Genomic DNA, 6971 nt, shown 5'->3' on the forward strand with positions numbered 1-6971 from the left:
GATTTGAAAAATCGGTGAGGGGGAACGTCTTGAAACTCCAGTTTGTACCCTTGGGACACTATTTCTAAAACCCATGGATCCAGGGCCGAACGAGCACAGAACTGACTAAAGAGCTTGAGACGTGCCCCCACCGGTGAGGACTCCCGCAGAGGAGCCCCAGCGTCATGTAGTGTAGTTGGCAGAAGCCGGTGAGGACTTCTGCTCCTGGGAACCGGCCACGGCCGGTGATCGTTTACCTTTTCACTTTCCTCTAGTAGCAAGGAAGGAAGACCCTCGGCCCATTCTGTATTTATTGGGCCAAAAGGACTGCATCTGATAGTGGTGAGCTTTCTTTTGTGGTGCAGGCACACAAGGCAAAAACGATGACTTACCGGCGGTAGCCGTAGATACCACATCAGCGAGGCAGTCACCAAACAACACACCACCGTTATACGGTAGAGACTCCATAGCTTTCTTCGAGTCAGCATCAGCATTCCATTGATGAATCCACAATGCTCTCCTAGCTGAGACTACCATGGCATTGGCCCGTGAACCCAAGAGGCCAATATCTCTCGCAGCTTCCTTTAGGTAGGCTGCAGCGTCGCTGATATGACCTAGTGTCAGAAGAATGTTATCCCTATCCAGGGTATCTATATCAGATGACAAGTTATCTGCCCATTTTTCGATAGCACTACTCACCAAACGCAGATGCAATGGCTGGTCTGAGTAGCGTACCCGTGGTGACAAATGGATTTCAATGTATTTTCCTGTCTGCGATCCGCAGGGTCCTTTAGGGCTGCCGTGTCAGGGGACGGGAGAGCCACCTTTTTGGACAGCCGTGATAGAGCTTTGTCCACAATGGGGGGTGACTCCCATTTTTCCCTATCCCTAGAGGGAAACGGATACGCCATTGGAATCCTTTTGGGAATCTGAAACTTTTTGTCAGGACTTTCCCAAACTTTTTCACAAAGCGTGTTCAGTTCATGAGGGGGAGGAAACGTTACCTCAGGTTTCTTCCCTTTATACATACAGACCCTAGTATCAGGAACAGTAGGGTCCTCAGTGATATGTAATACATCTTTTATAGCCACAATCATGTACTGAATACTCTTTGCCAGTTTTGGATCTAATCTGGCATCACTATAGTCGACACTTGAGTCAGTGTCCGTATCCGTGTCTACCAGCTGAGCAAATGAACATTTTTGTGACCCCCGAGGGGGTCTCGACATGAAACAACACATCCTCTACAGATTTCTTCCAAGCCTGGATCTGAGACTCCGATTTATCCAATCTTTTATCAGAGCCACATTTGCATTCAAAGCACTCAAAACATTAACCCAATCAGGTGTTGGCGGTGCAGACAGGGTCACTCCCACAGCCACTTGTGTCCCTAACAGTCTCCTCCTGGGAAGAGCACTCCGCCTCAGACATGCCAACACACGTGCACCCACCACACGCAGACCCACAGTAAAGCCTGTTAGAGAGACACAGAGGGAGATATTGCCAGCTCACACCCCAGCGCCCAAACCCGGTCTGAAAACACTACCAAAAATGTCCCAGACCTGCAGCACTTTTATAAGTTACATATACTGCACCAAAATCACCAGGGCGCCCCCCCCCTCGCATCCTGCAGTGCCGCTGTTTGTGGGAGCATGGCGCGCAGCGCGGCCGCTGTGCGGTACCTCAAAGCAGTCACTGAAGTCTTCTGATCTTCTACTCACCTGTCTTCTGGCTCTGCAAGGGGGGTGACGGCGGGCTCTGGGAACGAGCATCTAGGTGTGCCTAGCGACCCTCAGCAGCTAATGGTGTCCTGTAGCCAAAGAAGCAGAGCCTTTAAACTCACAGAAATAGTTCTGACTTCTCTCCACTAAGTCCCACGAAGCAGGGAGACTGTTGCCAGCAATTCTCCCTGAACATAAAAAAAACCTAACAAGTCTTTGCGAAACTCAGTAGAGCTCCTCAGTGTGCATCCAGTCTGCCTGGGCACAGATTATAAACTGGAGTCTGGGGGAGGGGCCTAGAGGGAGGAGCTAGTTCACACCCCTTTGAAAGTCTTAGAGTTCCCATGTCTCCTGTGGATCCTGTCTATTCCCCATGGTTCTTGATGTGACCCCAGCATCTTCTAGGACGTATGAGAAATACAATTCACCTCAGAAATCCATCGGTCAAAGTTGCTGATGATCTTTGTAAACTTGACAGATCGTAAATCTAGCCCTTAGGCCAGGCCTGTCCAAACTGCAGCCCTCCAGCTGTTGTGAAACTACATATCCCAGCATGCCTTGACACAGTTTGCTGTCAAAGAATGCTAAAGTTATGTCAGGGCATGCTGGGATGTGGTTTCTCAACAGCTGGAGGGCCGCAGTTTGGACATGCCTGCCTTAGGCAGTGGTTCTAAAACGCAGTCCTCAAGGAACCCAACAGTCCAGGGTTTAAGGCTATCCGTGCTTAGACACAGGTGACTTCGGGGCAGATGTATTAACCTGGAGAAGGCATAAAATAAGATTTTACTCACCGGTAAATCTATTTCTCGTAGTCCGTAGTGGATGCTGGGGACTCTGTAAGGACCATGGGGAATAGACGGGCTCCGCAGGAGATAGGGCACTCTAGAAAAGAATTAGGTCTATTGGTGTGCACTGGCTCCTCCCTCTATGCCCCTCCTCCAGACCTCAGTTAAGGAAACTGTGCCCGGACGAGCTAACATTACAAGGAAAGGATTTTGGAATCCAGGGTAAGACTCATACCAGCCACACCAATCACACCGTATAACTCGTGATAATCAAACCCAGTTAACAGTATGAACAATTACAAACCATCAGACAAACTGATGTAACATAACAATAACCCTTTGTTAAGCAATAACTATGTACAAGTATTGCAGAAGAAGTCCGCACTTGGGACGGGCGCCCAGCATCCACTACGGACTACGAGAAATAGATTTACCGGTGAGTAAAATCTTATTTTCTCGAACGTCCTAAGTGGATGCTGGGGACTCCGTAAGGACCATGGGGATTATACCAAAGCTCCCAAACGGGCGGGACAGTGCGGATGACCCTGCAGCACCGAATGAGCAAACTCAAGGTCCTCCTCAGCCAGTGTATCAAACTTGTAGAATTTTGCAAATGTGTTTGATCCCGACCAAGTAGCTGCTCGGCAAAGTTGCAATGCAGAGACCCCTCGGGCAGCCGCCCAAGAGCCCACCTTCCTTGTGGAATGGGTCTTTACTGATTTTGGATGCGGCAACCCAGCCGCAGAATGAGCCTGCTGAATCGTGTCACAGATCTAGCGAGCAATAGTTTGCTTTGAAGCAGGAGCACCCAGCTTGTTGGATGCATACAGGATAAACAGCGACTCAGTTTTCCTGACCTTAGCCGTTCTGGCCACATAACTCTTCAAAGCCCGCACTACATCTAGTAACTCGGAATCCTTCCAGCCACTGGTTAGCTACAGGCACCACAATAGGTTGTTTCATATGAAAAGATGACACTACCTTCGGCAGAAATTGCTGACGAATCCACAATTCTGCCCTGTCCATATGAAAAACCAGATAGGGGCTTTATATGCGACAAAGCCGCCCATTCCGACACACGCCTAGCTAAAGCTAAGGCTAAAAGCATGACCACCTTCTACGCGAGATATTTTAACTCTACTGATTTCAGTGGTTCAAACCAATGTGATTTCAAGAAAATCAACACCACGTTCAGATCCCAAGGTGCCACTGGAGGCACAAACGGGGGCTGTATATGCAGTACTCCCTTCACAAAGGTCTGAACTGCAGGAAGAGAAGTCAGTTCTTTTTTAAAGAAAATGGATAAGCCTGATATCTGGACCTTAATGGATCCTATTCTTAGGCCCAAAGACACTCCCGACTGTAGGAAGTGAAAGAAAACGGCCCAGCTGGAATTCCTCAGTAGGAGCATTCCTTGCCTCACACCGAGCAACATATTTTTGCCATATACGGTGATAATGTTCAACCGTCACATTGAACACTGTACATTATAGTAGTCTACACTGGGGTCAAACGCCGTGTCGCTCTCAGCGTCCCTTATTTTGGATAGTGAACCTTGAGAGACTAACGGTCTCTGCGACATAAGGACAGACATGGGTAGATTTCCTGTCCGTTCTCCAAACTTAGGTGCAATAAATTCACCTTAGCACATATCCAAACAAATGTCGTCGTCGTCGACGGAGACACCCACTCACACACATATTTGCTCCATCTTCTTGGAATAGACAGGGCCCCTGTTGCAACCAAGCCTGTCTTAGAGGCCGAGGCCATAGGTCCTCTGTGAGCATCTCTTGCAGATCTGGATACCAAGTTCTTCTTGGCCAATCCGAAACAATGAGTATTGTTCTCACCCCTCTTTTCCTTATGATTCTCAGTACCTTGGGTAATGAAATGACGAGGGGAAAAATAAGAATTTACTCACCGGTAATTCTATTTCTCGTAGTCCGTAGTGGATGCTGGGAACTCCGTAAGGACCATGGGGAATAGCGGGCTCCGAAGGAGGCTGGGCACTCTAGAAAGATCTTAGACTACCTGGTGTGCACTGGCTCCTCCCACTATGACCCTCCTCCAAGCCTCAGTTAGGTACTGTGCCCGGACGAGCGTACACAATAAGGAAGGATTTTGAATCCCGGGTAAGACTCATACCAGCCACACCAATCACACCGTACAACTCGTGATATGAAACACAGTTAACAGTATGAAACAATAGAGCCTCTCAACAGATGGCTCAACAATAACCCGATTTAGTTAACAATAACTATGTACAAGTATTGCAGATAAACCGCACTTGGGATGGGCGCCCAGCATCCACTACGGACTACGAAAAATAGAATTACCGGTGAGTAAATTCTTATTTTCTCTAACGTCCTAGTGGATGCTGGGAACTCCGTAAGGACCATGGGGATTATACCAAAGCTCCCAAATGGGCGGGAGAGTGCGGATGACTCTGCAGCACTGAATGAGAGAACTCCAGGTCCTCCTCAGCCAGGGTATCAAATTTGTAGAATTTTGCAAACGTGTTTGCCCCTGACCAAGTAGCTGCTCGGCAAAGTTGTAAAGCCGAGACCTCTCGGGCAGCCGCCCAAGATGAGCCCACCTTCCTTGTGGAATGGGCATTGACAGATTTTGGCTGTGGCAGGCCTGCCACAGTATGTGCAAGCTGAATTGTACTACAAATCCAACGAGCAATAGTCTGCTTAGAAGCAGGAGCACCCAGCTTGTTAGGTGCATATAGGATAAACAGCGAGTCAGATTTTCTGACTCTAGCCGTTCTGGAAACATATTTTCAGTGCCCTGGCAACGTCTAGCAACTTGGAGTCCTCCAAGTCCCTAGTAGCCTAGGCACCACAATAGGCTGGTTCAGGTGAAACGCTGACACCTCCTTTGGGAGAAACTGGGGACGAGTCCTCAATTCTGCCCTATCCATATGGAAAATCAAATAAGGGCTTTTACAAGACAAAGCCGCCAACTTTGATACTCGCCTGGCAGAAGCCAAGGCCAATAACATAACCACCTTCCACGTGAGATATTTCAGATCCACGGTTTTTAGTGGTTCAAACCAATGTGATTTTAAGAAACTCAACACCACGTTGAGATCCCAAGGTGCCACAGGAGGCACAAACGGGGGCTGACTCTGCAGCACTCCTTTTATAAATGTCTGAACTTCAGGTACTGAAGCTAGTTCTTTTTGAAAGAAAATCGACAGAGCCGAGATCTGTACCTTAATGGAACCCAATTTAAGGCCCATAGTCACTCCTGCTTGCAGGAAATGCAGAAATCGACCTAGTTGAAATTCCTCTGTTGGGGCCCTTTCGGCCTCACACCATGCAACATATTTTCGCCATATGCGGTGATAATGAGTTGCTGTAACCTCTTTCCTGGCTTTAGTAAGCGTAGGAATGACTTCCTCCGGAATGCCCTTTTCCTTCAGGATCCGGCGTTCAACCGCCATGCCGACAAACGCAGCCGCGGTAAGTCTTGGAACAGACAGGGCCCCTGCTGCCGCAGGTCCTGTCTGAGTGGCAGAGGCCATGGGTCCTCTGATATAAATTCTTGAAGATCTGGGTACCAAGCTCTTCTTGGCCATCCACGAGTATCGTTCTTACTCCTCGCCTTCTTATTATTCTCAGTACCTTTGGTATGAGAGGCAGAGGGGAGAACACATAAACCGACTGGTACACCCACGGTGTTACCAGAGCGTCCATAGCTATCGCCTGAGGGTCCCTTGACCCGGTGCAATATCTTTTATAGCTTTTTGTTGAGGCGGGACGCCATCATGTCCATCTGTGGCCTTTCCCAATGGTGTACAATCCTATTGGAAGACTTCTGGAGGAAGTCCCCATTCTCCCGGGTGGAGGTCGTGTCTGTTGAGAAGATCTGCTTCCCAGTTGTCCACTCCGGGAATGAACACTGCTGACAGTGCTAACACATGATTTTCCGCCTATCGGAGAATCCTTGTGGCTTCTACCATCGCCATCCTGCTTCTTGTGCCGCCCTGTTGGTTTACATGGGCGACTGCCGTGATGTTGTCTGATTGGATCAGTACCGGCTGGTTTTGAAGCAGAGGCCTTGCCGGCCTCAGGGCATTGTAAATGGCCCTCAGGTCCAGAATATTTATGTGTAGGGAAATAACCTGACTTGACCAAAGTCCCTGGAAATTTCTTCCCTGTGTGACTGCCTCCCAGCCTCAAAGGCTGGAATCCATGGTCACTAGGACCTAGTCCTGTATGCCGAACCTGCGGCCCTCTTGAAGATGGGCACTCTGCAGCCACCACAGTAGAGATACCCTGGTCCTTGGAGACAGGGTTATCAGCCTATGCATCGGAAGATGCGATCCGGACCACTTGTCCACCAGGTCCCTCTGAAAAGTTCTTGTATGGAACCTGCCTAATGGGATTGCTTCGTAGGAAGCTACCATTTTTCCCAGGACTCGCGTGCAATGATGCACCGCTACCTATTTTGGCTTCAGGAGGTCTCTGACTAGAGA

The sequence above is a fragment of the Pseudophryne corroboree genome, chromosome 8 (genome assembly GCF_028390025.1).
Source record: "Pseudophryne corroboree isolate aPseCor3 chromosome 8, aPseCor3.hap2, whole genome shotgun sequence".
NCBI lineage: Eukaryota > Metazoa > Chordata > Amphibia > Anura > Myobatrachidae > Pseudophryne > Pseudophryne corroboree.